At 51.6% G+C, this 27,393-nt stretch overlaps 31 non-coding genes and 9 pseudogenes across 31 annotated transcripts; all 40 read left to right on the forward strand.

Annotated features, from left to right (window-relative positions):
• The first annotated feature begins 5,379 nt into the window (after positions 1-5,379).
• On the forward strand, positions 5,380-5,498 carry LOC135600247 (5S ribosomal RNA). The gene has a single exon (XR_010482573.1). It is a non-coding gene; the product is annotated as a 5S ribosomal RNA (ribosomal RNA).
• Positions 5,499-5,848: 350 nt separating this feature from the next.
• Positions 5,849-5,967, forward strand: LOC135600105 (5S ribosomal RNA). Its single transcript, XR_010482436.1, has one exon. It is a non-coding gene; the product is annotated as a 5S ribosomal RNA (ribosomal RNA).
• Positions 5,968-6,317: 350 nt separating this feature from the next.
• Positions 6,318-6,436, forward strand: LOC135600697 (5S ribosomal RNA). The gene has a single exon (XR_010483013.1). It is a non-coding gene; the product is annotated as a 5S ribosomal RNA (ribosomal RNA).
• Positions 6,437-6,786: 350 nt separating this feature from the next.
• Positions 6,787-6,905, forward strand: LOC135603059 (5S ribosomal RNA; annotated as a pseudogene).
• Positions 6,906-7,255: 350 nt separating this feature from the next.
• Positions 7,256-7,374, forward strand: LOC135599546 (5S ribosomal RNA). The gene has a single exon (XR_010481900.1). It is a non-coding gene; the product is annotated as a 5S ribosomal RNA (ribosomal RNA).
• A 350-nt stretch (positions 7,375-7,724) lies between these two features.
• On the forward strand, positions 7,725-7,843 carry LOC135599991 (5S ribosomal RNA). The gene has a single exon (XR_010482327.1). It is a non-coding gene; the product is annotated as a 5S ribosomal RNA (ribosomal RNA).
• Positions 7,844-8,193: 350 nt separating this feature from the next.
• LOC135600240 (5S ribosomal RNA) lies at positions 8,194-8,312 on the forward strand. The gene has a single exon (XR_010482566.1). It is a non-coding gene; the product is annotated as a 5S ribosomal RNA (ribosomal RNA).
• Positions 8,313-8,662: 350 nt separating this feature from the next.
• On the forward strand, positions 8,663-8,781 carry LOC135600203 (5S ribosomal RNA). The gene has a single exon (XR_010482530.1). It is a non-coding gene; the product is annotated as a 5S ribosomal RNA (ribosomal RNA).
• Positions 8,782-9,131: 350 nt separating this feature from the next.
• LOC135603810 (5S ribosomal RNA) lies at positions 9,132-9,251 on the forward strand (annotated as a pseudogene).
• A 350-nt stretch (positions 9,252-9,601) lies between these two features.
• Positions 9,602-9,720, forward strand: LOC135600906 (5S ribosomal RNA). Its single transcript, XR_010483216.1, has one exon. It is a non-coding gene; the product is annotated as a 5S ribosomal RNA (ribosomal RNA).
• Positions 9,721-10,070: 350 nt separating this feature from the next.
• On the forward strand, positions 10,071-10,189 carry LOC135600657 (5S ribosomal RNA). The gene has a single exon (XR_010482974.1). It is a non-coding gene; the product is annotated as a 5S ribosomal RNA (ribosomal RNA).
• A 350-nt stretch (positions 10,190-10,539) lies between these two features.
• On the forward strand, positions 10,540-10,658 carry LOC135601056 (5S ribosomal RNA). Its single transcript, XR_010483361.1, has one exon. It is a non-coding gene; the product is annotated as a 5S ribosomal RNA (ribosomal RNA).
• A 350-nt stretch (positions 10,659-11,008) lies between these two features.
• Positions 11,009-11,127, forward strand: LOC135600456 (5S ribosomal RNA). The gene has a single exon (XR_010482777.1). It is a non-coding gene; the product is annotated as a 5S ribosomal RNA (ribosomal RNA).
• Positions 11,128-11,477: 350 nt separating this feature from the next.
• LOC135603193 (5S ribosomal RNA) lies at positions 11,478-11,596 on the forward strand (annotated as a pseudogene).
• A 350-nt stretch (positions 11,597-11,946) lies between these two features.
• LOC135600907 (5S ribosomal RNA) lies at positions 11,947-12,065 on the forward strand. The gene has a single exon (XR_010483217.1). It is a non-coding gene; the product is annotated as a 5S ribosomal RNA (ribosomal RNA).
• Positions 12,066-12,415: 350 nt separating this feature from the next.
• Positions 12,416-12,534, forward strand: LOC135600377 (5S ribosomal RNA). The gene has a single exon (XR_010482700.1). It is a non-coding gene; the product is annotated as a 5S ribosomal RNA (ribosomal RNA).
• Positions 12,535-12,884: 350 nt separating this feature from the next.
• LOC135600908 (5S ribosomal RNA) lies at positions 12,885-13,003 on the forward strand. The gene has a single exon (XR_010483218.1). It is a non-coding gene; the product is annotated as a 5S ribosomal RNA (ribosomal RNA).
• A 350-nt stretch (positions 13,004-13,353) lies between these two features.
• LOC135600658 (5S ribosomal RNA) lies at positions 13,354-13,472 on the forward strand. Its single transcript, XR_010482975.1, has one exon. It is a non-coding gene; the product is annotated as a 5S ribosomal RNA (ribosomal RNA).
• A 350-nt stretch (positions 13,473-13,822) lies between these two features.
• Positions 13,823-13,941, forward strand: LOC135601057 (5S ribosomal RNA). The gene has a single exon (XR_010483362.1). It is a non-coding gene; the product is annotated as a 5S ribosomal RNA (ribosomal RNA).
• Positions 13,942-14,291: 350 nt separating this feature from the next.
• LOC135600457 (5S ribosomal RNA) lies at positions 14,292-14,410 on the forward strand. The gene has a single exon (XR_010482778.1). It is a non-coding gene; the product is annotated as a 5S ribosomal RNA (ribosomal RNA).
• A 350-nt stretch (positions 14,411-14,760) lies between these two features.
• LOC135603194 (5S ribosomal RNA) lies at positions 14,761-14,879 on the forward strand (annotated as a pseudogene).
• Positions 14,880-15,229: 350 nt separating this feature from the next.
• Positions 15,230-15,348, forward strand: LOC135600458 (5S ribosomal RNA). Its single transcript, XR_010482779.1, has one exon. It is a non-coding gene; the product is annotated as a 5S ribosomal RNA (ribosomal RNA).
• A 350-nt stretch (positions 15,349-15,698) lies between these two features.
• On the forward strand, positions 15,699-15,817 carry LOC135603195 (5S ribosomal RNA; annotated as a pseudogene).
• Positions 15,818-16,167: 350 nt separating this feature from the next.
• On the forward strand, positions 16,168-16,286 carry LOC135600910 (5S ribosomal RNA). Its single transcript, XR_010483220.1, has one exon. It is a non-coding gene; the product is annotated as a 5S ribosomal RNA (ribosomal RNA).
• A 350-nt stretch (positions 16,287-16,636) lies between these two features.
• LOC135600378 (5S ribosomal RNA) lies at positions 16,637-16,755 on the forward strand. The gene has a single exon (XR_010482701.1). It is a non-coding gene; the product is annotated as a 5S ribosomal RNA (ribosomal RNA).
• A 350-nt stretch (positions 16,756-17,105) lies between these two features.
• Positions 17,106-17,224, forward strand: LOC135601058 (5S ribosomal RNA). Its single transcript, XR_010483363.1, has one exon. It is a non-coding gene; the product is annotated as a 5S ribosomal RNA (ribosomal RNA).
• A 350-nt stretch (positions 17,225-17,574) lies between these two features.
• LOC135603196 (5S ribosomal RNA) lies at positions 17,575-17,693 on the forward strand (annotated as a pseudogene).
• A 350-nt stretch (positions 17,694-18,043) lies between these two features.
• On the forward strand, positions 18,044-18,162 carry LOC135602184 (5S ribosomal RNA; annotated as a pseudogene).
• Positions 18,163-18,512: 350 nt separating this feature from the next.
• LOC135600379 (5S ribosomal RNA) lies at positions 18,513-18,631 on the forward strand. Its single transcript, XR_010482702.1, has one exon. It is a non-coding gene; the product is annotated as a 5S ribosomal RNA (ribosomal RNA).
• A 350-nt stretch (positions 18,632-18,981) lies between these two features.
• LOC135601060 (5S ribosomal RNA) lies at positions 18,982-19,100 on the forward strand. The gene has a single exon (XR_010483365.1). It is a non-coding gene; the product is annotated as a 5S ribosomal RNA (ribosomal RNA).
• Positions 19,101-19,450: 350 nt separating this feature from the next.
• LOC135603197 (5S ribosomal RNA) lies at positions 19,451-19,569 on the forward strand (annotated as a pseudogene).
• A 350-nt stretch (positions 19,570-19,919) lies between these two features.
• On the forward strand, positions 19,920-20,038 carry LOC135600911 (5S ribosomal RNA). The gene has a single exon (XR_010483221.1). It is a non-coding gene; the product is annotated as a 5S ribosomal RNA (ribosomal RNA).
• Positions 20,039-20,388: 350 nt separating this feature from the next.
• LOC135600380 (5S ribosomal RNA) lies at positions 20,389-20,507 on the forward strand. The gene has a single exon (XR_010482703.1). It is a non-coding gene; the product is annotated as a 5S ribosomal RNA (ribosomal RNA).
• Positions 20,508-20,857: 350 nt separating this feature from the next.
• LOC135599971 (5S ribosomal RNA) lies at positions 20,858-20,976 on the forward strand. The gene has a single exon (XR_010482308.1). It is a non-coding gene; the product is annotated as a 5S ribosomal RNA (ribosomal RNA).
• Positions 20,977-21,326: 350 nt separating this feature from the next.
• Positions 21,327-21,445, forward strand: LOC135600629 (5S ribosomal RNA). Its single transcript, XR_010482948.1, has one exon. It is a non-coding gene; the product is annotated as a 5S ribosomal RNA (ribosomal RNA).
• Positions 21,446-21,795: 350 nt separating this feature from the next.
• Positions 21,796-21,914, forward strand: LOC135603198 (5S ribosomal RNA; annotated as a pseudogene).
• Positions 21,915-22,264: 350 nt separating this feature from the next.
• On the forward strand, positions 22,265-22,383 carry LOC135600912 (5S ribosomal RNA). The gene has a single exon (XR_010483222.1). It is a non-coding gene; the product is annotated as a 5S ribosomal RNA (ribosomal RNA).
• A 350-nt stretch (positions 22,384-22,733) lies between these two features.
• Positions 22,734-22,852, forward strand: LOC135600381 (5S ribosomal RNA). The gene has a single exon (XR_010482704.1). It is a non-coding gene; the product is annotated as a 5S ribosomal RNA (ribosomal RNA).
• A 350-nt stretch (positions 22,853-23,202) lies between these two features.
• On the forward strand, positions 23,203-23,321 carry LOC135599972 (5S ribosomal RNA). Its single transcript, XR_010482309.1, has one exon. It is a non-coding gene; the product is annotated as a 5S ribosomal RNA (ribosomal RNA).
• Positions 23,322-23,671: 350 nt separating this feature from the next.
• Positions 23,672-23,790, forward strand: LOC135600459 (5S ribosomal RNA). The gene has a single exon (XR_010482780.1). It is a non-coding gene; the product is annotated as a 5S ribosomal RNA (ribosomal RNA).
• The last annotated feature ends 3,603 nt before the right edge of the window (positions 23,791-27,393 follow it).

Genomic DNA, 27,393 nt, shown 5'->3' on the forward strand with positions numbered 1-27,393 from the left:
TCACGTTCCAAAAAGGAGCGGAATTGGATTTGTGAGAAGTCCTCACCAAAATCCAACCTCCTTCATAAAAAGCTCCATCTTACATGTTCAACACCAAACCAAGTGTAACTTTTGTTGCAAATCTGGACATAGGACACATTGTTGTCCATTCAAGAAAATAAGTCCAAACAAACTGATTTGGGTTCCTAAAGGAACCATGATAAACTCGATGCAACATGATAGAAAATGTAGATCTATTTATGAGGCACCCAAAAGCAAATGGGTTCCTAAAGATCATCCCTTCCTATAAAAACATTAAAATTTTAGGCCGGAGCAAGAAATAATATTCTGCTCCTTGACTCTCGATGGTCAGAAATCAAGAATCAAAAAGGAACTCGCAACGCTTAAGTAACAAGTGAAAGTTATGAAATCACAAATACGAATTGGATACAACCTTATTAGAAACATATGATATCCAAATTCACATACCTCCAAAACCCGTTAACACTATCATCTACGAATTGATTCTTGTATCATGAAACTAAATATGTCATGATCTTAAAAGGGATACCAAACAAACTATCAACGTACGTATGCACGTTAAAAGATCTATTTTGATCATGCAAGAGCTTCTTCCGTAAATAAAAACTCATACGAAGTCATGTAACAAACGCTAATTGCTCTGAAACTCTCCTCAAGGCAAAGGCTCTCTGATCAAATCATATTAGGTGCTCACTGGCTGCAGGCGGTGGCACCTCTCCAGCTGGCGGTTGCACCTCCAGCTATCACGGGTTGCCAGAGGTTGCACCGCTCCAGCCAGAGGTGCAACCGCCCGCAACTCTGCCTTTTTAAACCCACACTAGGGCCGGCGGTGAAACCGACCCCAACTCACTCCCATTTCCTCCTCTACTCCTCCACTCTCATTTCACTCCTCTAAGCCGTCCAAATACCTTCCATTTCGGAGCAAAACATCAAGAATCCTTCCCTCTCTTGAAGATTTCACAAAGGTACTCTTTAAGAAGCTTTTAAATTCTGTTTTGTTCTTCATTTACTCTAGCTCATCATCATCCCACTAAACAGCAGTAATTATGGGATCTAGAAGATCCTCAAGGGACAAGGGAAAGAGGAGATTAGTAGAAGAATTTGATTTCACTCTTTTCGATTCAAAATACCATGCTGAAAGATTTCCCTCTTTCGAACTTAGATGTATCACTAAAGGAAAATACGTAGATCTAAATGAACTAAGAGACTTAGAGACCATCCAATGGTTTGCAAACCTAGGTCTACTTCCAATCTTACAGATTAACGAACCCATCTATCCTAGGCTTGTTAGATTATTTTACAATAACATACAAATAGATGATGAAGGAAGGATGTCCACCTATCTTTTGGGACAACACATCTCAATCACTGATAGATTCATTTGTGATATGATAGGCATTCCCATAAAAAGCATAGGACTCTACTTTAGAGGATCATGGGATGATGAAAGTATTGGAACATCCTATGTTGAAGCCTTAGGAACAATCTTTGCCAATCCTAACATAGCATTAGTTCCTAAAAGTTGTGAACATCTATTGCCTTTGAACACTAAGATACTTCATTATATCATGACTAGTATAATTCTCCCTAAACAATACCATCATGATGAAATTAGTCAACTAGAATTAGGAACTATGTACTCAATCATGAAGGGACATGACATCTGTCTTGGCTATCTTATTCAACAAAATATGTTAGAATTATCAAAAAAGGATATGATGCTCCCATATGGTGGTATAATCACTAGAATAATAAAAGCTTACGACATTCTAATATCACCAGAGGAAGAAGTAATGAAAGTAGATCGATACAGCATAATAAACAAAAATCTACTTCACCGACTAAGATGTTACTATAGAAACGGTAACTGGGTTAGACTCCCTAGAAGGACTGATCATCCTCAACCTGAACCAGAACCGGAAACACCAGTATTTAGGGGTACCCAATCTCTTCCGACCCTTCCCTTTGAGGAAACACATCCAGTTGAGCAAACTCATACATCCATTGAAGAAATTGGGATTCGTATGGATCGATTTGAACAGAGACAAGAATGGATTGAACAAAGACAAGATCAAATCCTATCTGAGCTGCAGCAGATTCATAGTCAATTTAACTCCTTGTTTAGGCACTTTAATTTTCCACCGCATCAATGAACTCATTGAACACCTGTTGTTGTTGTAAACTTCTCACTTCTGATGTACTGAATATAAACATCTATTATGGTAAAAGTTATCTCAGATTTTTATGGTATCATTACTGTTTTGGCATGTGATATGTCCAAATTAAGAATGTTGTGCTTTGAAACGAAAAGTTTTGAAAACCTTGTGCTTTGATTCGAAGAATGTTGATATGTCCGAATACTTAAATTTGTTAAAATTATTTTTCGGACTATATTGTATGATCAAATCACTTGATTGCCATGTCTCTATGATTATATGCAACAAAATCTTCTCCGAATGCATCTTATTTTTCGAATGCTATGAACCAGATTTTTCGAATGCATCATATACACTTTCATGAAAAATAAGTATCTGAAATAGATTTGATGAAGTGATTCATGTGTATGTATTCCATCCTGCAAAATCTTTACATGGACAATGGATTATAACACAAAGGGGAAGAAGTATTTAGAGCAATCTATGTGAAATTCCTCTATAAGCTTGCTTTGATTAATTTCCTGGTATCATGATTATTATGCTTTTTGTTGATGACAAAGGGGGAGATATATATATATGAATTGATAAACACTGCCATACTATAAGTGATGCTATAAACACTGCTATGATTATGCCATCCTTGCATCACCAAGAGATACAAAAACATGTGCTAAAGTTTGCATTATGCCCTGAGTTGATATGTTATCATGTGAAGAAAATGCAAAAACTTACTAGTATATTTCAAATGTATGCATCATGTAATAGTGCTTCATAGCTTTATATGATAATGTTCATACTACATGATGAATGGTTACAAACACAATCATACAAATCTGATGATGTATGTCAAGCCCTGACATCATCTTTGAAGAGATACATCATGATGAGTATCATGATGGGAGTATTGATAAGTTTAACTGATCTAACTTATCAATACGTCACTTGAATTCTTAGGTCTTCAATTCAAGGTTGACTTATCTCAACTATGGCATATAGACAGGGGGAGTGAAGGATAACTCCATTATCAATTGATTGTCATCATCAAAAAGGGGGAGATTGTTGAATCTCGGATTTTGATGATGAAGTCAATTGTCATTTGTTGTCTAATCTATGTGTTGAGATAAGTGTGCAGGATTAACTACGATGAAAGAGAGACAAGCAGCAGGAGTTGCGCCGGAGTCAAGTTCATGATCACGTTGGGAGTTCGAGAGTTTGACGGAAGTTCGGACGGTCGTCGGAGGTTCTGCGAGAACAGATCCGAGAAGTCCAGAAGCTTGCCAAGCGAAGCTCGTCGGAACTTGCCAAGTGGATCGTCGCAAAGTCCAGGAGTTTGCCGGAAGTCCGCAGGAGCATCACCGAGGGTTCATCGGATGATCGATGGAAGTTCGCCGGAAACTCGCCGGAAGGAGCGATTGACGCACCGAAGCAAAGCTGCAGAAGTTGTCTTAGATTTAATCGTAGTTAGCACGATGATTAAGTTAGAAAATGGGAGGTGATCCCATTGGCTTAATCTTGGGGCAATTGGGCCCCTGAAAGATTGAAATTGGGTCGAATGGAATGAACCATTCGGACCCTGATTGCACCAGGAGGTGCAACCGCCCAGGCCAGGAGGTGGCACCGCCTGGGCTAAGCCTCCCAGCGAGACTGGGCGGTGCAACCTCCCCAGCCGGGAGGTGGCACCGCCTGAGCTCAGTCTTCGAGCTAGACTGGGCGGTGCAACCTCCCTGGCAGAGAGGTGGCACCGCCTGAGCTCAGTCTTCGAGCTAGACTGGGCGGTGCAACCTCCCTGGCAGAGAGGTGGCACCGCCTGAGCTCAGTCTTCGAGCAAGACTGGGCGGTGCAACCTCCCTGGCAGAGAGGTGGCACCGCCTGAGCTCGGTCTTCGAGCTCTGCCAGGCGGTGCAACCTCTCCAGTCAAGAGGTGCAACCGCCTGATCCCGGAATTCCGGGATTTGATCGTTTTGAGCTCCAAATTTGAATTGGGTTGGGGCCTATAAATTCCCCATCCATTCAACACTGAAAAGATACAGACCTACACCGAAATCTTGATCTTTTCTGTGATTCTAAGAGCTCAAAAGTGATTGTAAAGCCTTTAAGTCTCCTCCTTCTGTTCTTCAAGTTTTCAGTTGTAAAGTGAGGAGAGAAAGGTCTGTAAAGGTTGTCTCCTGAGCCTGTCAAAAGGAGAGAAACTGTAAAAGGGCAGTTTGGCCTTCACCCATTGAAGGAAGGCCCCTAGTTGACGTCGGCAACCTCGTCGGTGGAGGAAGCCAAAAGTGGAGTAGGTCAGGACTGACCGAACCACTCTAAATCTCTGGTTTGCGTTTATCTTTGAGCACTTTATCTTTACTGCAAACCTCCTCCACTACTACTGCTCTCTGCGCTTTCACGAACAAGTTCTAAGTGCTGTTCTTCCGAATCTGCATTCAGACGTAAAGTCGTGTTTTAGTACATTACAGTTTACGTTTACGTTTTGATTCTGCAGAACTGTCCTCTGTGCTTTTGAAAACGAGTTTCTTTGCAGTTTACACTTACAGTTTGATTCTATTTATAACTGCAAACTGTCTTCTGCAATTTTACGAACGAGTTTCAACATTTAGACGTAAAACTGCATTTAGACGTAAATCGGCTTTCCTCGCACAATCGTCATATTTCAGTTTACGTTTACGTCTTGATTTCAACTGCATACTGCCCTCTGCGAATATACAAACGAGTTTCAAAGTTCAGACGTAAATCTGCGTCTAAGACGTAAATCTGCGTGTAAGACGTAAATCTGCGTTTAGACGCAAATCTGCGTTTAGACGTAAATCTGTTATTTGCAGATTACCTTTTGAGCTGTACAACAACAGCACATTGTCTTTATACTTCTGCTCAATCTGTGCTTAGACGCAATCTGCGTTTAGACGCAATCTGCGCTTAGACGCAATCTGCGCTAAGACGCAAACTGCGCTTAGACGCAATCTGAGTTTAGACGCAATCTGCATTTAGACGGTAACTGCGTTTAGACGCTAACTGCACTTAAACGTAAACTGCACTTAATCATAAGTAATCTTAGAATCGGTTTTTGCATCAAAATAGTCTTTGTCGAACGAACGCAGCCTTCGCTTTTTAATCGCTGAAAAATATCCGCTGCACTAATTCACCCCCCCCCCTCTTAGTGCTCTCGATCCTAACACACATAGGCGAGGGACGAAGCACGCGAAACGGGTGCGATATTGCCAGCACTAAATCCCCGGATCCCATCAAAACTCCGAAGTTAAGCGTGCTTGGGCCAGAGTAGTACTAAGATGGGTGACCCCCTGGGAAGTCCTCGTGTTGCACTCCTTTTTGCATCCCGAGATACGAAACATCTCCCGTAGAGCTCCGAGACGATTGTTGTGGGGCTGGAAATTTGCTGTGACCGCTACGCAGTCAGTATCGAGGGGCTCGGAGAGAGCTTTCCGGATTGGGGTCGCAATAGCGATTCCGAGTTCGTTCTAGAAAGTGCCGATGGTTTCTGCACGCGCTTGCCGTGACCGATACGCAGTCGTCGGGCTAGGGCTCGGAGAGAGCTTGCAATAGGGATTTCGAGACCGTTCGAGAAAGCGCAGACGGTTTCGTGACGGGCAAGAGGCTCCGGATGTTGATGCGCCGGCTGCGATGTGCACATAGGCGAGGGACGAAGCACGCGAAATGGGTGTGATAATGCCAGCACTAAATCCCTGGATCCCATCAAAACTCCGAAGTTAAGCGTGCTTGGGCCAGAGTAGTACTAGGATGGGTGACCCCCTGGGAAGTCCTCGTGTTGCACTCCTTTTTGCATCCCGAGATACGAAACATCTCCCGTAGAGCTCTGAGACGATTGTTTTGGGGCTGGAAATTTGCTGTGACCGCTACGCTGTCAGTTTCGAGGGGCTCGGAGAGAGCTTTCCGGATTGGGGTCGCAATAGCGATTCCGAGTTCGTTCTAGAAAGTGCCGATGGTTTCTGCACGCGCTTGCCGTGACCGATACGCAGTCGTCGGGCTAGGGCTCGGAGAGAGCTTGCAATAGGGATTTCGAGACCGTTCGAGAAAGCGCCGATGGTTTCGTGACGGGCAAGAGGCTCCGGACGTAGATGCGCCGGCTGCGATGTGCACATTGGCGAGGGACGAAGCACGCGAAACGGGTGCGACAATGCCAGCACTAAATCCCCGTATCCCATCAAAACTCCGAAGTTAAGCGTGCTTGGGCCAGAGTAGTACCAGGATGGGTGACCCCCTGGGAAGTCCTCGTGTTGCACTCCTTTTTGCATCCCGAGATACGAAACATCTCCCGTAGAGCTCTGAGACGATTGTTTTGGGGCTGGAAATTTGCTGTGACCGCTACGCTGTCAGTATCGAGGGGCTCGGATAGAGCTTTCCGGATTGGGGTCGCAATAGCGATTCCGAGTTCGTTCTAGAAAGTGCCGATGGTTTCTGCACGCGCTTGCCGTGACCGATACGCAGTCGTCGGGCTAGGGCTCGGAGAGAACTTGCAATAGGGATTTCGAGACCGTTCGGGAAAGCGCCGACGGTTTCGTGACGGGCAAGAGGCTCCGGACGTTGATGCGCCGACTGCGACGTGCACATAGGCGAGGGACGAAGCACACGAAACGGGTGCGATAATGCCAGCACTAAATCCCCGGATCCCATCAAAACTTCGAAGTTAAGCGTGCTTCGGCCAGAGTAGTACTAGGATGGGTGACCCCCTGCGAAGTCCTCGTTTTGCACTCCTTTTTGCATCCCGGGATACGAAACAACTCCCGTAGAGTTCCAAGACGATTGTTTTGGGGCTGGAAATTTGCTGTGACCGCTACGCTGTCAGTATCGAGGGGCTCGGAGAGAGCTTTCCGGATTGGGGTAGCAATAGCGATTCCGAGTTCTTTCTAGAAAGTGCCGATGGTTTCTGTACGCGCTTGCCGTGACCGATACGCAGTCGTCGACCTAGGGCTCGGAGAGAGCTTGCAATAGGGATTTCGAAGCCGTTCGAGAAAGCGCCGACGGTTTCGTGACGGGCAAGAGGCTCCGGACGTTGATGCGCCGGCTGCGACGTGCACATAGGCGAGGGACGAAGCACGCGAAACGGGTGCGATAATGCCAGCACTAAATCCCCGGATCCCATCAAAACTCCGAAGTTAAGCGTGCTTGGGCCAGAGTAGTACCAGGATGGGTGACCCCCTGGGAAGTCCTCGTGTTGCACTCCTTTTTGCATCCCGAGATACGAAACATCTCCCGTAGAGCTCCGAGACGATTGTTTTGGGGCTGGAAATTTGCTAAGACCGCTACGCAGTCAGTTTCGAGGGGCTCGGAGAGAGCTTTCCGGATTGGGGTCGCAATAGCGATTACGAGTTCGTTCTAGAAAGTGCCGATGGTTTCTGCACGTGCTTGCCGTGACCGATACGCAATCGTCGGGCTAGGGCTCGGAGAGAGCTTGCAATAGGGATTTCGAAACCGTTCGAGAAAGCACCGACTGTTTCGTGACGGGCAAGAGGCTCCGAACGTTGATGCGCCGGCTGCGACGTGCACATAGGCGAGGGACGAAGCACGCGAAACGGGTGCGATAATGCCAGCACTAAATCCCCGGATCCCATCAAAACTCCGAAGTTAAGCGTGCTTGGGCTAGAGTAGTACAAGGATGGGTGACCCCCTGGGAAGTCCTCGTGTTGCACTCCTTTTTGCATCCCGAGATACGAAACATCTCCCGTAGAGCACCGAGACGATTGTTTTGGGGCTGGAAATTTGCTATGACCACTACGCAGTCAGTTTCGAGGGGCTCGGAGATAGCTTTCCGGATTGGGGTCGCAATAGCGATTCCGAGTTCGTTCTAGAAAGTGCCGATGGTTTCTGCACGCGCTTGCCGTGACCGATACGCAGTCGTCGGGCTAGGGCTCGGAGAGAGCTTGCAATAGGGATTTCGAGACCGTTCGAGAAAGCGCCGACGGTTTCGTGACGGGCAAGAGGCTCCGGACGTTGATGCGCCGGCTACGACGTGCACATAGGCGAGGGACGAAGCACGCGAAACGGGTGCGATAATGCCAGCACTAAATCCCCGGATCCCATCAAAACTCCGAAGTTAAGCGTGCTTGGGCCAGAGTAGTACAAGGATGGGTGACCCCTTGGGAAGTCCTCGTGTCGCACTCCTTTTTGCATCCCGGGATACGAAACATCTCCCGTAGAGCTCCGAGACGATTGTTTTGGGGCTGGAAATTTGCTATGACCGCTACGCAGTCAGTTTCGAGGGGCTCGGAGAGAGCTTTCCGGATTGGGGTCGCAATAGCGATTCCGAGTTCGTTCTAGAAAGTGCCGATGGTTTCTGCACGCGCTTGCCGTGACCGATACGCAGTCGTCGAGCTAGGGCTCGGAGAGAGCTTGCAATAGGGATTTCGAAACCGTTCGAGAAAGCGCCGACGGTTTCGTGACGGGCAAGAGGCTCCGGACTTTGATGCGCCGGCTGCGACTTGCACATAGGCGAGGGACGAAGCACGCGAAACGGGTGCGATAATGCCAGCACTAAATCCCCGGATCCCATCAAAACTCCGAAGTTAAGCGTGCTTGGGCCAGAGTAGTACAAGGATGGGTGACCCCCTGGGAAGTCCTCGTGTTGCACTCCTTTTTGCATCCCGAGATACGAAACATCTCCCGTAGAGCTCCGAGACGATTGTTTTGGGGCTGGAAATTTGTTATGACCGCTACGCAGTCAGTATCGAGGGGCTCGGAGAGAGCTTTCCGGATTGGGGTCACAATAGCGATTTCGAGTTCGTTCTAGAAAGTGCCGATAGTTTCTGCATGCGCTTGCCGTGACCGATACGCAGTCGTCGGGCTAGGGCTCGGAGAGAGCTTGCAATAGGGATTTCGAGACCGTTCGAGAAAGCGCCGACGGTTTCGTGACGGGCAAGAGGCTCCGGACGTTGATGCACCGGCTGCGATGTGCACATAGGCGAGGGACGAAGCACACGAAACGGGTGCGATAATGCCAGCACTAAATCCCCGGATCCCATCAAAACTCCGAAGTTAAGCGTGCTTGGGCCAGAGTAGTACAACGATGGGTGACCCCCCTGGGATGTCCTCGTTTTGCACTCCTTTTTGCATCCCGAGATACGAAACATCTCCCGTAGAGCTCCGAGACGATTTTTTTGGGGCTGGAAATTTGCTGTGACCGCTACGCAGTCAGTATCGAGGGGCTCGGAGAGAGCTTTCCGGATTGGGGTCGCAATAGCGATTCCGAGTTCGTTCTAGAAAGTGCCGATGGTTTCTGCACGCGCTTGCCGTGACCGATACGCAGTCGTCGGGATAGGGCTCGGAGAGAGCTTGCAATAGGGATTTCGAGACCGTTCGAGAAAGCGCCGACGGTTTCGTGACGGGCAAGAGGCTCCGGACGTTGATGCGCCGGCTGCGACGTGCACATAGGCGAGGGACGAAGCACGCGAAACGGGTGCGATAATGCCAGCACTAAATCCCAGGATCCCATCAAAACTCCGAAGTTAAGCGTGCTTGGGCCAGAGTAGTACCAGGATGGGTGACCCCCTGGGAAGTCCTCGTGTTGCGCTCCTTTTTGCATCCCGAGATACGAAACATCTCCCGTAGAGCTCCGAGACGATTGTTTTGGGGCTGGAAATTTGCTGTGACCGCTACGCAGTCAGTATCTAGGGGCTCGGAGAGAGCTTTCCGGATTGGGGTCGCAATAGCGATTCCGAGTTCGTTCTAGAAAGTGCCGATGGTTTCTGCACGCGCTTGCCGTGACCGATATGCAGTCGTCGGGCTAGGGCTCGGAGAGAGCTTGCAATAGGGATTTCGAGACCGTTCGAGAAAGCGCCGACGGTTTCGTGACGGGCAAGAGGCTCCGGACGTTGATGCGCCGGCTGCGACGTGCACATAGGCGAGTGACGAAGCACGCGAAACGGGTGCGATAATGCCAGCACTAAATCCCCGGATCCCATCAAAACTCCGAAGTTAAGCGTGCTTGGGCCAGAGAAGTACAAGGATGGGTGACCCCTTGGGAAGTCCTCGTGTTGCACTCCTTTTTGCATCCCGGGATACGAAGCATCTCCCGTGGAGCTCCGAGACGATTGTTTTGGGGCTGGAAATTTGCTATGACCGCTACGCAGTCAGTTTCGAGGGGCTCGGAGAGAGCTGTCCGGATTGGGGTCGCAATAGCGATTCCGAGTTCGTTCTAGAAAGTGCAGATGGTTTCTGCACGCGCTTGCCGTGACCGATACGCAGTCGTCGGGATAGGGCTCGGATAGAGCTTGCAATAGGGATTTCGAAACCGTTCGAGAAAGCACCGACGGTTTCGTGACGGGCAAGAGGCTCCGGACGTTGATGCGCCGGCTGCGACGTGCACATAGGCGAGGGACGAAGCACACGAAACGGGTGCGATAATGCCAGCACTAAATCCCCGGATCCCATCAAAACTCCGAAGTTAAGCGTGCTTGGGCCAGAGTAGTACAACGATGGGTGACCCCCTGGGAAGTCCTCGTTTTGCACTCCTTTTTGCATCCCGAGATACGAAACATCTCCCGTAGAGCTCCGAGGCGATTTTTTTGGGGCTGGAAATTTGCTGTGACCGCTACGCAGTCAGTATCGAGGGGCTCGGAGAGAGCTTTCCGGATTGGGGTCGCAATAGCGATTCTGAGTTCGTTCTAGAAAGTGCCGATGGTTTCTGCACGCGCTTGCCGTGACCGATACGCAGTCGTCGGGCTAGGGCTCGGAGAGAGCTTGCAATAGGGATTTCGAGACCGTTCGAGAAAGCGCCGACGGTTTCGTGACGGGCAAGAGGCTCCGGACGTTGATGCGCCGGCTGCGACGTGCACATAGGCGAGGGACGAAGCACGCGAAACGGGTGCGATAATGCCAGCACTAAATCCCAGGATCCCATCAAAACTCCGAAGTTAAGCGTGCTTGGGCCAGAGTAGTACCAGGATGGGTGACCCCCTGGGAAGTCCTCGTGTTGCACTCCTTTTTGCATCCCGAGATACGAAACATCTCCCGTAGAGCTCCGAGACGATTGTTTTGGGGCTGGAAATTTGCTGTGACCGCTACGCTGTCAGTATCGAGGGGCTCGGATAGAGCTTTCCGGATTGGGGTCGCAATAGCGATTCCGAGTTCGTTTTAGAAAGTGCCGATGGTTTCTGCACGCGCTTGCCGTGACCGATACGCAGTCGTCGCGCTAGGGCTCGGAGAGAACTTGCAATAGGGATTTCGAGACCGTTCGGGAAAGCGCCGACGGTTTCGTGACGGGCAAGAGGCTCCGGACGTTGATGCGCCGACTGCGACGTGCACATAGGCGAGGGACGAAGCACACGAAACGGGTGCGATAATGCCAGCACTAAATCCCCGGATCCCATCAAAACTACGAAGTTAAGCGTGCTTCGGCCAGAGTAGTACTAGGATGGGTGACCCCCTGGGAAGTCCTCGTTTTGCACTCCTTTTTGCATCCCGGGATACGAAACAACTCCCGTAGAGTTCCGAGACGATTGTTTTGGGGCTGGAAATTTGCTGTGACCGCTACGCTGTCAGTATCGAGGGGCTAGGAGAGAGCTTTCCGGATTGGGGTAGCAATAGCGATTCCGAGTTCTTTCTACAAAGTGCCGATGGTTTCTGCACGCGCTTGCTGTGACCGATACGCAGTCGTCGAGCTAGGGCTTGGAGAGAGCTTGCAATAGGGATTTCGAAACCGTTCGAGAAAGCGCCGACGGTTTCGTGACGGGCAAGAGGCTCCGGACGTTGATGCGCCGGCTGCGACGTGCACATAGGCGAGGGACGAAGCACGCGAAACGGGTGCGATAATGCCAGCACTAAATCCCAGGATCCCATCAAAACTCCGAAGTTAAGCGTGCTTGGGCCAGAGTAGTACCAGGATGGGTGACCCCCTGGGAAGTCCTCGTGTTGCGCTCCTTTTTGCATCCCGAGATACGAAACATCTCCCGTAGAGCTCCGAGACGATTGTTTTGGGGCTGGAAATTTGCTGTGACCGCTACGCAGTCAGTATCTAGGGGCTCGGAGAGAGCTTTCCGGATTGGGGTCGCAATAGCGATTCCGAGTTCGTTCTAGAAAGTGCCGATGGTTTCTGCACGCGCTTGCCGTGACCGATATGCAGTCGTCGGGCTAGGGCTCGGAGAGAGCTTGCAATAGGGATTTCGAGACCGTTCGAGAAAGCGCCGACGGTTTCGTGACGGGCAAGAGGCTCCGGACGTTGATGCGCCGGCTGCGACGTGCACATAGGCGAGGGACGAAGCACGCGAAACGGGTGCGATAATGCCAGCACTAAATCCCCGGATCCCATCAAAACTCCGAAGTTAAGCGTGCTTGGGCCAGAGTAGTACAAGGATGGGTGACCCCTTGGGAAGTCCTCGTGTTGCACTCCTTTTTGCATCCCGGGATACGAAGCATCTCCCGTGGAGCTCCGAGACGATTGTTTTGGGGCTGGAAATTTGCTATGACCGCTACGCAGTCAGTTTCGAGGGGCTCGGAGAGAGCTTTCCGGATTGGGGTCGCAATAGCGATTCCGAGTTCGTTCTAGAAAGTGCCGATGGTTTCTGCACGCGCTTGCCGTGACCGATACGCAGTCGTCGGGCTAGGGCTCGGATAGAGCTTGCAATAGGGATTTCGAAACCGTTCGAGAAAGCGCCGACGGTTTCGTGACGGGCAAGAGGCTCCGGACGTTGATGCGCCGGCTGCGACGTGCACATAGGCGAGGGACGAAGCACGCGAAACGGGTGCGATAATGCCAGCACTAAATCCCAGGATCCCATCAAAACTCCGAAGTTAAGCGTGCTTGGGCCAGAGTAGTACCAGGATGGGTGACCCCCTGGGAAGTCCTCGTGTTGCGCTCCTTTTTGCATCCCGAGATACGAAACATCTCCCGTAGAGCTCCGAGACGATTGTTTTGGGGCTGGAAATTTGCTGTGACCGCTACGCAGTCAGTATCTAGGGGCTCGGAGAGAGCTTTCCGGATTGGGGTCGCAATAGCGATTCCGAGTTCGTTCTAGAAAGTGCCGATGGTTTCTGCACGCGCTTGCCGTGACCGATATGCAGTCGTCGGGCTAGGGCTCGGAGAGAGCTTGCAATAGGGATTTCGAGACCGTTCGAGAAAGCGCCGACGGTTTCGTGACGGGCAAGAGGCTCCGGACGTTGATGCGCCGGCTGCGACGTGCACATAGGCGAGTGACGAAGCACGCGAAACGGGTGCGATAATGCCAGCACTAAATCCCCGGATCCCATCAAAACTCCGAAGTTAAGCGTGCTTGGGCCAGAGAAGTACAAGGATGGGTGACCCCTTGGGAAGTCCTCGTGTTGCACTCCTTTTTGCATCCCGGGATACGAAGCATCTCCCGTGGAGCTCCGAGACGATTGTTTTGGGGCTGGAAATTTGCTATGACCGCTACGCAGTCAGTTTCGAGGGGCTCGGAGAGAGCTGTCCGGATTGGGGTCGCAATAGCGATTCCGAGTTCGTTCTAGAAAGTGCCGATGGTTTCTGCACGCGCTTGCCGTGACCGATACGCAGTCGTCGGGATAGGGCTCGGATAGAGCTTGCAATAGGGATTTCGAAACCGTTCGAGAAAGCACCGACGGTTTCGTGACGGGCAAGAGGCTCCGGACGTTGATGCGCCGGCTGCGACGTGCACATAGGCGAGGGACGAAGCACACGAAACGGGTGCGATAATGCCAGCACTAAATCCCCGGATCCCATCAAAACTCCGAAGTTAAGCGTGCTTGGGCCAGAGTAGTACAACGATGGGTGACCCCCTGGGAAGTCCTCGTTTTGCACTCCTTTTTGCATCCCGAGATACGAAACATCTCCCGTAGAGCTCCGAGGCGATTTTTTTGGGGCTGGAAATTTGCTGTGACCGCTACGCAGTCAGTATCGAGGGGCTCGGAGAGAGCTTTCCGGATTGGGGTCGCAATAGCGATTCTGAGTTCGTTCTAGAAAGTGCCGATGGTTTCTGCACGCGCTTGCCGTGACCGATACGCAGTCGTCGGGCTAGGGCTCGGAGAGAGCTTGCAATAGGGATTTCGAGACCGTTCGAGAAAGCGCCGACGGTTTCGTGACGGGCAAGAGGCTCCGGACGTTGATGCGCCGGCTGCGACGTGCACATAGGCGAGGGACGAAGCACGCGAAACGGGTGCGATAATGCCAGCACTAAATCCCAGGATCCCATCAAAACTCCGAAGTTAAGCGTGCTTGGGCCAGAGTAGTACCAGGATGGGTGACCCCCTGGGAAGTCCTCGTGTTGCACTCCTTTTTGCATCCCGAGATACGAAACATCTCCCGTAGAGCTCCGAGACGATTGTTTTGGGGCTGGAAATTTGCTGTGACCGCTACGCTGTCAGTATCGAGGGGCTCGGATAGAGCTTTCCGGATTGGGGTCGCAATAGCGATTCCGAGTTCGTTTTAGAAAGTGCCGATGGTTTCTGCACGCGCTTGCCGTGACCGATACGCAGTCGTCGCGCTAGGGCTCGGAGAGAACTTGCAATAGGGATTTCGAGACCGTTCGGGAAAGCGCCGACGGTTTCGTGACGGGCAAGAGGCTCCGGACGTTGATGCGCCGACTGCGACGTGCACATAGGCGAGGGACGAAGCACACGAAACGGGTGCGATAATGCCAGCACTAAATCCCCGGATCCCATCAAAACTACGAAGTTAAGCGTGCTTCGGCCAGAGTAGTACTAGGATGGGTGACCCCCTGGGAAGTCCTCGTTTTGCACTCCTTTTTGCATCCCGGGATACGAAACAACTCCCGTAGAGTTCCGAGACGATTGTTTTGGGGCTGGAAATTTGCTGTGACCGCTACGCTGTCAGTATCGAGGGGCTAGGAGAGAGCTTTCCGGATTGGGGTAGCAATAGCGATTCCGAGTTCTTTCTACAAAGTGCCGATGGTTTCTGCACGCGCTTGCTGTGACCGATACGCAGTCGTCGAGCTAGGGCTTGGAGAGAGCTTGCAATAGGGATTTCGAGACCGTTCGAGAAAGCGCCGACGGTTTCGTGACGGGCAAGAGGCTCCGGACGTTGATGCGCCGGCTGCGACGTGCACATAGGCGAGGGACGAAGCACGCGAAACGGGTGCGATAATGCCAGCACTAAATCCCAGGATCCCATCAAAACTCCGAAGTTAAGCGTGCTTGGGCCAGAGTAGTACCAGGATGGGTGACCCCCTGGGAAGTCCTCGTGTTGCACTCCTTTTTGCATCCCGAGATACGAAACATCTCCCGTAGAGCTCCGAGACGATTGTTTTGGGGCTGGAAATTTGCTGTGACCGCTACGCTGTCAGTATCGAGGGGCTCGGATAGAGCTTTCCGGATTGGGGTCGCAATAGCGATTCCGAGTTCGTTTTAGAAAGTGCCGATGGTTTCTGCACGCGCTTGCCGTGACCGATACGCAGTCGTCGCGCTAGGGCTCGGAGAGAACTTGCAATAGGGATTTCGAGACCGTTCGGGAAAGCGCCGACGGTTTCGTGACGGGCAAGAGGCTCCGGACGTTGATGCGCCGACTGCGACGTGCACATAGGCGAGGGACGAAGCACACGAAACGGGTGCGATAATGCCAGCACTAAATCCCCGGATCCCATCAAAACTACGAAGTTAAGCGTGCTTCGGCCAGAGTAGTACTAGGATGGGTGACCCCCTGGGAAGTCCTCGTTTTGCACTCCTTTTTGCATCCCGGGATACGAAACAACTCCCGTAGAGTTCCGAGACGATTGTTTTGGGGCTGGAAATTTGCTGTGACCGCTACGCTGTCAGTATCGAGGGGCTAGGAGAGAGCTTTCCGGATTGGGGTAGCAATAGCGATTCCGAGTTCTTTCTACAAAGTGCCGATGGTTTCTGCACGCGCTTGCTGTGACCGATACGCAGTCGTCGAGCTAGGGCTTGGAGAGAGCTTGCAATAGGGATTTCGAAACCGTTCGAGAAAGCGCCGACGGTTTCGTGACGGGCAAGAGGCTCCGGACGTTGATGCGCCGGCTGCGACGTGCACATAGGCGAGGGACGAAGCACGCGAAACGGGTGCGATAATGCCAGCACTAAATCCCAGGATCCCATCAAAACTCCGAAGTTAAGCGTGCTTGGGCCAGAGTAGTACCAGGATGGGTGACCCCCTGGGAAGTCCTCGTGTTGCGCTCCTTTTTGCATCCCGAGATACGAAACATCTCCCGTAGAGCTCCGAGACGATTGTTTTGGGGCTGGAAATTTGCTGTGACCGCTACGCAGTCAGTATCTAGGGGCTCGGAGAGAGCTTTCCGGATTGGGGTCGCAATAGCGATTCCGAGTTCGTTCTAGAAAGTGCCGATGGTTTCTGCACGCGCTTGCCGTGACCGATATGCAGTCGTCGGGCTAGGGCTCGGAGAGAGCTTGCAATAGGGATTTCGAGACCGTTCGAGAAAGCGCCGACGGTTTCGTGACGGGCAAGAGGCTCCGGACGTTGATGCGCCGGCTGCGACGTGCACATAGGCGAGGGACGAAGCACGCGAAACGGGTGCGATAATGCCAGCACTAAATCCCCGGATCCCATCAAAACTCCGAAGTTAAGCGTGCTTGGGCCAGAGTAGTACAAGGATGGGTGACCCCTTGGGAAGTCCTCGTGTTGCACTCCTTTTTGCATCCCGGGATACGAAGCATCTCCCGTGGAGCTCCGAGACGATTGTTTTGGGGCTGGAAATATGCTATGACCGCTACGCAGTCAGTTTCGAGGGGCTCGGAGAGAGCTTTCCGGATTGGGGTCGCAATAGCGATTCCGAGTTCGTTCTAGAAAGTGCCGATGGTTTCTGCACGCGCTTGCCGTGACCGATACGCAGTCGTCGGGCTAGGGCTCGGATAGAGCTTGCAATAGGGATTTCGAAACCGTTCGAGAAAGCGCCGACGGTTTCGTGACGGGCAAGAGGCTCCGGACGTTGATGCGCCGGCTGCGACGTGCACATAGGCGAGGGACGAAGCACACGAAACGGGTGCGATAATGCCAGCACTAAATCCCCGGATCCCATCAAAACTCCGAAGTTAAGCGTGCTTGGGCCAGAGTAGTACAACGATGGGTGACCCCCTGGGAAGTCCTCGTTTTGCACTCCTTTTTGCATCCCGAGATACGAAACATCTCCCGTAGAGCTCCGAGACGATTTTTTTGGGGCTGGAAATTTGCTGTGACCGCTACGCAGTCAGTATCGAGGGGCTCGGAGAGAGCTTTCCGGATTGGGGTCGCAATAGCGATTCTGAGTTCGTTCTAGAAAGTGCCGATGGTTTCTGCACGCGCTTGCCGTGACCGATACGCAGTCGTCGCGCTAGGGCTCGGAGAGAACTTGCAATAGGGATTTCGAGACCGTTCGGGAAAGCGCCGACGGTTTCGTGACGGGCAAGAGGCTCCGGACGTTGATGCGCCGACTGCGACGTGCACATAGGCGAGGGACGAAGCACACGAAACGGGTGCGATAATGCCAGCACTAAATCCCCGGATCCCATCAAAACTACGAAGTTAAGCGTGCTTCGGCCAGAGTAGTACTAGGATGGGTGACCCCCTGGGAAGTCCTCGTTTTGCACTCCTTTTTGCATCCCGGGATACGAAACAACTCCCGTAGAGTTCCGAGACGATTGTTTTGGGGCTGGAAATTTGCTGTGACCGCTACGCTGTCAGTATCGAGGGGCTAGGAGAGAGCTTTCCGGATTGGGGTAGCAATAGCGATTCCGAGTTCTTTCTACAAAGTGCCGATGGTTTCTGCACGCGCTTGCTGTGACCGATACGCAGTCGTCGAGCTAGGGCTTGGAGAGAGCTTGCAATAGGGATTTCGAAACCGTTCGAGAAAGCGCCGACGGTTTCGTGACGGGCAAGAGGCTCCGGACGTTGATGCGCCGGCTGCGACGTGCACATAGGCGAGGGACGAAGCACGCGAAACGGGTGCGATAATGCCAGCACTAAATCCCAGGATCCCATCAAAACTCCGAAGTTAAGCGTCCTTGGGCCAGAGTAGTACCAGGATGGGTGACCCCCTGGGAAGTCCTCGTGTTGCGCTCCTTTTTGCATCCCGAGATACGAAACATCTCCCGTAGAGCTCCGAGACGATTGTTTTGGGGCTGGAAATTTGCTGTGACCGCTACGCAGTCAGTATCTAGGGGCTCGGAGAGAGCTTTCCGGATTGGGGTCGCAATAGCGATTCCGAGTTCGTTCTAGAAAGTGCCGATGGTTTCTGCACGCGCTTGCCGTGACCGATATGCAGTCGTCGGGCTAGGGCTCGGAGAGAGCTTGCAATAGGGATTTCGAGACCGTTCGAGAAAGCGCCGACGGTTTCGTGACGGGCAAGAGGCTCCGGACGTTGATGCGCCGGCTGCGACGTGCACATAGGCGAGGGACGAAGCACGCGAAACGGGTGCGATAATGCCAGCACTAAATCCCCGGATCCCATCAAAACTCCGAAGTTAAGCGTGCTTGGGCCAGAGTAGTACAAGGATGGGTGACCCCTTGGGAAGTCCTCGTGTTGCACTCCTTTTTGCATCCCGGGATACGAAGCATCTCCCGTGGAGCTCCGAGACGATTGTTTTGGGGCTGGAAATTTGCTATGACCGCTACGCAGTCAGTTTCGAGGGGCTCGGAGAGAGCTTTCCGGATTGGGGTCGCAATAGCGATTCCGAGTTCGTTCTAGAAAGTGCCGATGGTTTCTGCACGCGCTTGCCGTGACCGATACGCAGTCGTCGGGCTAGGGCTCGGAGAGAGCTTGCAATAGGGATTTCGAAACCGTTCGAGAAAGCGCCGACGGTTTCGTGACGGGCAAGAGGCTCCGGACGTTGATGCGCCGGCTGCGACGTGCACATAGGCGAGGGACGAAGCACACGAAACGGGTGCGATAATGCCAGCACTAAATCCCCGGATCCCATCAAAACTCCGAAGTTAAGCGTGCTTGGGCCAGAGTAGTACAACGATGGGTGACCCCCTGGGAAGTCCTCGTTTTGCACTCCTTTTTGCATCCCGAGATACGAAACATCTCCCGTAGAGCTCCGAGACGATTTTTTTGGGGCTGGAAATTTGCTGTGACCGCTACGCAGTCAGTATCGAGGGGCTCGGAGAGAGCTTTCCGGATTCGGGTCGCAATAGCGATTCTGAGTTCGTTCTAGAAAGTGCCGATGGTTTCTGCACGCGCTTGCCGTGACCGATACGCAGTCGTCGCGCTAGGGCTCGGAGAGAACTTGCAATAGGGATTTCGAGACCGTTCGGGAAAGCGCCGACGGTTTCGTGACGGGCAAGAGGCTCCGGACGTTGATGCGCCGACTGCGACGTGCACATAGGCGAGGGACGAAGCACACGAAACGGGTGCGATAATGCCAGCACTAAATCCCCGGATCCCATCAAAACTACGAAGTTAAGCGTGCTTCGGCCAGAGTAGTACTAGGATGGGTGACCCCCTGGGAAGTCCTCGTTTTGCACTCCTTTTTGCATCCCGGGATACGAAACAACTCCCGTAGAGTTCCGAGACGATTGTTTTGGGGCTGGAAATTTGCTGTGACCGCTACGCTGTCAGTATCGAGGGGCTAGGAGAGAGCTTTCCGGATTGGGGTAGCAATAGCGATTCCGAGTTCTTTCTACAAAGTGCCGATGGTTTCTGCACGCGCTTGCTGTGACCGATACGCAGTCGTCGAGCTAGGGCTTGGAGAGAGCTTGCAATAGGGATTTCGAAACCGTTCGAGAAAGCGCCGACGGTTTCGTGACGGGCAAGAGGCTCCGGACGTTGATGCGCCGGCTGCGACGTGCACATAGGCGAGGGACGAAGCACGCGAAACGGGTGCGATAATGCCAGCACTAAATCCCAGGATCCCATCAAAACTCCGAAGTTAAGCGTGCTTGGGCCAGAGTAGTACCAGGATGGGTGACCCCCTGGGAAGTCCTCGTGTTGCGCTCCTTTTTGCATCCCGAGATACGAAACATCTCCCGTAGAGCTCCGAGACGATTGTTTTGGGGCTGGAAATTTGCTGTGACCGCTACGCAGTCAGTATCTAGGGGCTCGGAGAGAGCTTTCCGGATTGGGGTCGCAATAGCGATTCCGAGTTCGTTCTAGAAAGTGCCGATGGTTTCTGCACGCGCTTGCCGTGACCGATATGCAGTCGTCGGGCTAGGGCTCGGAGAGAGCTTGCAATAGGGATTTCGAGACCGTTCGAGAAAGCGCCGACGGTTTCGTGACGGGCAAGAGGCTCCGGACGTTGATGCGCCGGCTGCGACGTGCACATAGGCGAGGGACGAAGCACGCGAAACGGGTGCGATAATGCCAGCACTAAATCCCCGGATCCCATCAAAACTCCGAAGTTAAGCGTGCTTGGGCCAGAGTAGTACAAGGATGGGTGACCCCTTGGGAAGTCCTCGTGTTGCACTCCTTTTTGCATCCCGGGATACGAAGCATCTCCCGTGGAGCTCCGAGACGATTGTTTTGGGGCTGGAAATTTGCTATGACCGCTACGCAGTCAGTTTCGAGGGGCTCGGAGAGAGCTTTCCGGATTGGGGTCGCAATAGCGATTCCGAGTTCGTTCTAGAAAGTGCCGATGGTTTCTGCACGCGCTTGCCGTGACCGATACGCAGTCGTCGGGCTAGGGCTCGGAGAGAGCTTGCAATAGGGATTTCGAAACCGTTCGAGAAAGCGCCGACGGTTTCGTGACGGGCAAGAGGCTCCGAACGTTGATGCGCCGGCTGCGACGTGCACATAGGCGAGGGACGAAGCACGCGAAACGGGTGCGATAATGCCAGCACTAAATCCCCGGATCCCATCAAAACTCCGAAGTTAATCGTGCTTGGGCCAGAGTAGTACTAGGATGGGTGACCCCCTGGGAAGTCCTCGTGTTGCACTCCTTTTTGCATCCTGAGATACGAAACATCTCCCGTAGAGCTCCGAGACGATTGTTTTGGGGCTGGAAATTTACTGTGACCGCTATGCAGTCAGTATCGAGGAGCTCGGAGAGAGCTTTCCGGATTGGGGTCGCAATAGCGATTCCGAGTTCGTTCTAGAAAGTGCCGATGGTTTCTGCACGCGCTTGCCGTGACCGATACGCAGTCGTCGGGATAGGGCTCGGAGAGAGCTTGCAATAGGGATTTCGAAACCGTTCGAGAAAGCGCCGACGGTTTCGTGACGGGCAAGAGGCTCCGAACGTTGATGCGCCGGCTGCGACGTGCACATAGGCGAGGGACGAAGCACGCGAAACGGGTGCGATAATGCCAGCACTAAATCCCCGGATCCCATGAAAACTCCGAAGTTAATCGTGCTTGGGCCAGAGTAGTACTAGGATGGGTGACCCCCTGGGAAGTCCTCGTGTTGCACTCCTTTTTGCATCCTGAGATACGAAACATCTCCCGTAGAGCTCCGAGACGATTGTTTTGGGGCTGGAAATTTACTGTGACCGCTATGCAGTCAGTATCGAGGAGCTCGGAGAGAGCTTTCCGGATTGGGGTCGCAATAGCGATTCCGAGTTCGTTCTAGAAAGTGCCGATGGTTTCTGCACGCGCTTGCCGTGACCGATACGCAGTCGTCGGGATAGGGCTCGGAGAGAGCTTGCAATAGGGATTTCGAGACCGTTCGAGAAAGCGCCGACGGTTTCGTGACGGGCAAGAGGCTCCGGACGTTGATGCGCCGACTGCGACGTGCACATAGGCGAGGGACGAAGCACACGAAACGGGTGCGATAATGCCAGCACTAAATCCCCGGATCCCATCAAAACTACGAAGTTAAGCGTGCTTCGGCCAGAGTAGTACTAGGATGGGTGACCCCCTGGGAAGTCCTCGTTTTGCACTCCTTTTTGCATCCCGGGATACGAAACAACTCCCGTAGAGTTCCGAGACGATTGTTTTGGGGCTGGAAATTTGCTGTGACCGCTACGCTGTCAGTATCGAGGGGCTAGGAGAGAGCTTTCCGGATTGGGGTAGCAATAGCGATTCCGAGTTCTTTCTACAAAGTGCCGATGGTTTCTGCACGCGCTTGCTGTGACCGATACGCAGTCGTCGAGCTAGGGCTTGGAGAGAGCTTGCAATAGGGATTTCGAAACCGTTCGAGAAAGCGCCGACGGTTTCGTGACGGGCAAGAGGCTCCGGACGTTGATGCGCCGGCTGCGACGTGCACATAGGCGAGGGACGAAGCACGCGAAACGGGTGCGATAATGCCAGCACTAAATCCCAGGATCCCATCAAAACTCCGAAGTTAAGCGTGCTTGGGCCAGAGTAGTACCAGGATGGGTGACCCCCTGGGAAGTCCTCGTGTTGCGCTCCTTTTTGCATCCCGAGATACGAAACATCTCCCGTAGAGCTCCGAGACGATTGTTTTGGGGCTGGAAATTTGCTGTGACCGCTACGCAGTCAGTATCTAGGGGCTCGGAGAGAGCTTTCCGGATTGGGGTCGCAATAGCGATTCCGAGTTCGTTCTAGAAAGTGCCGATGGTTTCTGCACGCGCTTGCCGTGACCGATATGCAGTCGTCGGGCTAGGGCTCGGAGAGAGCTTGCAATAGGGATTTCGAGACCGTTCGAGAAAGCGCCGACGGTTTCGTGACGGGCAAGAGGCTCCGGACGTTGATGCGCCGGCTGCGACGTGCACATAGGCGAGGGACGAAGCACGCGAAACGGGTGCGATAATGCCAGCACTAAATCCCCGGATCCCATCAAAACTCCGAAGTTAAGCGTGCTTGGGCCAGAGTAGTACAAGGATGGGTGACCCCTTGGGAAGTCCTCGTGTTGCACTCCTTTTTGCATCCCGGGATACGAAGCATCTCCCGTGGAGCTCCGAGACGATTGTTTTGGGGCTGGAAATTTGCTATGACCGCTACGCAGTCAGTTTCGAGGGGCTCGGAGAGAGCTTTCCGGATTGGGGTCGCAATAGCGATTCCGAGTTCGTTCTAGAAAGTGCCGATGGTTTCTGCACGCGCTTGCCGTGACCGATACGCAGTCGTCGGGCTAGGGCTCGGAGAGAGCTTGCAATAGGGATTTCGAAACCGTTCGAGAAAGCGCCGACGGTTTCGTGACGGGCAAGAGGCTCCGAACGTTGATGCGCCGGCTGCGACGTGCACATAGGCGAGGGACGAAGCACGCGAAACGGGTGCGATAATGCCAGCACTAAATCCCCGGATCCCATCAAAACTCCGAAGTTAATCGTGCTTGGGCCAGAGTAGTACTAGGATGGGTGACCCCCTGGGAAGTCCTCGTGTTGCACTCCTTTTTGCATCCTGAGATACGAAACATCTCCCGTAGAGCTCCGAGACGATTGTTTTGGGGCTGGAAATTTACTGTGACCGCTATGCAGTCAGTATCGAGGAGCTCGGAGAGAGCTTTCCGGATTGGGGTCGCAATAGCGATTCCGAGTTCGTTCTAGAAAGTGCCGATGGTTTCTGCACGCGCTTGCCGTGACCGATACGCAGTCGTCGGGATAGGGCTCGGAGAGAGCTTGCAATAGGGATTTCGAGACCGTTCGAGAAAGCGCCGATGGTTTCGTGACGGGCAAGAGGCTCCGGACGTTGATGCGCCGGCTGCGACGTGCACATAGGCGAGGGACGAAGCACGCGAAACGGGTGCGATAATGCCAGCACTAAATCCCAGGATCCCATCAAAACTCCGAAGTTAAGCGTGCTTGGGCCAGAGTAGTACCAGGATGGGTGACCCCCTGGGAAGTCCTCGTGTTGCACTCCTTTTTGCATCCCGAGATACGAAACATCTCCCGTAGAGCTCCGAGACGATTGTTTTGGGGCTGGAAATTTGCTGTGACCGCTACGCTGTCAGTATCGAGGGGCTCGGATAGAGCTTTCCGGATTGGGGTCGCAATAGCGATTCCGAGTTCGTTCTAGAAAGTGCCGATGGTTTCTGCACGCGCTTGCCGTGACCGATACGCAGTCGTCGGGCTAGGGCTTGGAGAGAACTTGCAATAGGGATTTCGAGACCGTTCGGGAAAGCGCCGACGGTTTCGTGACGGGCAAGAGGCTCCGGACGTTGATGCGCCGACTGCGACGTGCACATAGGCGAGGGACGAAGCACACGAAACGGGTGCGATAATGCCAGCACTAAATCCCCGGATCCCATCAAAACTCCGAAGTTAAGCGTGCTTCGGCCAGAGTAGTACTAGGATGGGTGACTGTTAGAACCTTTGCAGATTCTAAACTTGGGGTTGATCTCTTTAGGGGATCGGCCTCCTTGGAACTCTATAGGGGTTCCTCCCTCCAAGTTGCTGCTCAAAGGCTGTAGAAAAGATTCATCTATTGCTTGAGAAAAGAGGAGGAATACATGGCTATTTATAGGGCTTCTAAACCCTAACTCCTAATAGGACTCCTACTTAAGACTCTTACTTCTAACCAACTCCTAATAGGACTCCTACTCAAGACTCCTATTCCCTTACAACTCCTAATTCTTCTATAAGAAAAAACCTCCTACATGAATGCCCCTCTCAATTAGGACTCTCCTAGCTAGAGTCCTAACAGAATGTCCCTCTCAATTAGGACTCTCCTAGCTAGAGTCCTAACAGTTTTACATGAATGTCCCTCTCAATTAGGACTCTCCAAGCTAGAGTCCTAACAGACCCGCCCTCTTCAAATCAGCCTTGTCCTCGAGGCTGATGATTCGTGAATTCTGGGAATTTGATCTTCAAGTCATCATAGTTCTCCCAAGTGGCATCTTCTATTGGTAGGTTCGCCCACTGTATTAGCACTTCATTAGTGGGTCGTCGTCGTCGAGTCATGATCCGTCGATCAACAATAGCACTTGGCAGGGTCTGGAGTTCTCTTTGGGTAGTCATATTTGGTGGGTGGCTTTGGGCTGTTTTCAAGCACCTATTTAAAACTTCCGTCTGGCCATCGATTTTTGGGTGATATGCCATACTCCTTTTCAATTTAGTACCCTGCATATGGAATAACTTTGTCCAAAATCTGCTCGTGAAGATGCAAGTAGAATTTATCGTAAGCACAATACGTCCCTTATAGTGTAATTCTTTTGAGTCCCAATTGTAATGAGCCATGAGGCTTGGTGCTTCCTCCAATTTTTTTATAATCTTACTAGTCTCTGAATCTTCCTGCCATTCCATCTTAATATCCTTAAGAAAGTCGCTGGTTGGAAGTAAAACGACCGAAAATTCAACTTGCTCAGGTAGCTGCGAAAGCGCATCTGCAACAACATTCTCTTTCCACATTTTGTAAGTTATTTCATAAACAAATCCAAGAAGTTTTGTTACCCATTTTTGCTGCTTGGGGGAAGATATCTTCTGCTCCAAGAGATATTTTCGGCTTTTATGGTCGGTCTTGATTTGAAAGTATCGCCTGATCAAGTACAATCTCCACCTCGTTGCTGCGCGCACAATGGCGAGCATCTCCTTATCATATGTTAACTTATTTTGATAGGAGGGAGATAATGCCTTGCTAGTGTATGCGAGTGGTCGACCATCTTGCATGAGAATGACTCCAATTCTGACTCCAGATGTGTCGGCCTCAATAATGAAGGGTCGGTTGAAATCTGGTAGTGTTAGCACCGGCGTCGTCGTCATGGCTGCCTTAAGTTTGTCAAAGGCAGCGGAGGCTCTGTCCAACCATTGGAAGACATCTTTTTCTAGTAAGGAAGTAAGTGGTGCACTGATCTTTCCATAGTTTTTCACGAACTTGCGGTAGTAGCCTGTTAAACCCAGAAAGCCATGTAGCAATTTTATGTTTCTCGAGGTCGGCCAGTTTTGCATTACTCCAATTTTGAAGGGGTCCACTGCCACACCTTCCTCTGATATGATATGCCCAAGATATTCCACCTTTTGTTGCAGAAAGCAAAAATTCGTGGTTGTTGTGTGTTCAAAAGGTGGTTTTCCGTATGTCTTCTTCGCATGCTCGTATTTGATGATACCCGGATCAAAGGTCCAGCTTTGTAAAGATTTGTGCTCCCTTTCATCTAGCAATTCATCTACTATTGGAATAAAGTATTTGTCCTTGATGATTATGCCATTGAGAGCTCGGTAATCAACACATATTCGCCTTGTTCCGTCCTTCTTACGTACAAGTAGCACCGGCGAAGAGTAGAGGTTGCAACTTGGCCGAATAACTCCTGTTTCGAGCATCTCTTTTATAATCCTTTCTATTTCATCCTTTTGGAGATGTGGATACTGATATGGCTGAGCATTTGCTGAAGATTTGCCTGGAAGAATCATTATACAATGATCATGCCGACAGGTAAGAGGTAGGTTGCGCGGTTCGTCAAATATATTTAAAAATTCAGCAAGCAAAGGAAGTAGATTTGGATCTTCAAATTCTGTTGGCTCTCCCTTAATTTGCTGCTCAAGTTGTACCAAAAAGCCGCTGCATGCTTTATGCAAAACATTCTCCATTTGTTGTGTGCAAATCGTTGTTATGTCGCCCCCACGTTTCCCGTGCAATGTCACCTGTTTCTCCTTACTGTAAAATTTCATAATTAGTTTCATAAAATTTCAGGAAATATCACCTAATGTCGTCAACCATTTAATTCTGAGCATGGCCTCATGATTGTTAAGAGGGAGAAGGATGAAATCTGCAATTATCTCTTGGTCCTGCAGCAATAGTTTCTCCTGCAAGCGCCTATGATCACAATTCAAAATCCGTCCGTCGGTGACCTTAACATCAAACCTGCAGCGATTCTCGATAGGTAATGATATCCGAACAGCAAGCTTACTATTTAGGAAGTTAGTAGTACTGCCCGTGTCGATGAGAACAGTGATTGGTTGTTGTTTGAGAAGGCCTCCAATTTTCATCGTTTGCGGGTGTGAGTAGCTAGCTAGTGTATGTACCGTAACTTCGGTCGGTTTTGGGTCTTCTTCTGCATCTTCTTCTTCATGTTCAAAGCTCTCTTTTGGATGTTCAATGACCTCTTCTTCTATCGGTTCAATCATAAGAAGTCCTCCTTTACTACAGCGATGCTCACGGCTCCACGGCTCGTCACAATGCCAACATAACCCCTTCGCATATCGCTCCCGAAGCTCTTCTCCTGTTAACCTCTTTGGTGCAGGGACTTGGTCGATAGTAGGGGGGGCTGAGGGCTTCAATATTACTGGTTGAGGAGTGACCCTAGTCCTCCGAGCTTCATGGTTCAATTGCTCCTCTTGATGTCGTGCGAAAGAGATGGCTGCCATAAGCGTGTACGGTTGTCGCGCTTTAACTTCTCCTCGGATCTCCGGCTTCAAGCCCTCAATGAAGGTCCTCAATAGCTGTTTTTGAGACCAATCATGATTTTGATTAGATAACCTTTCAAACCTGGTTTGGTACTCCTGAATGGTGGAGGTTTGTCGGATCTTTGCT

This window comes from Musa acuminata, chromosome BXJ2-1 (assembly GCF_036884655.1).
Source record: "Musa acuminata AAA Group cultivar baxijiao chromosome BXJ2-1, Cavendish_Baxijiao_AAA, whole genome shotgun sequence".
NCBI lineage: Eukaryota > Viridiplantae > Streptophyta > Magnoliopsida > Zingiberales > Musaceae > Musa > Musa acuminata.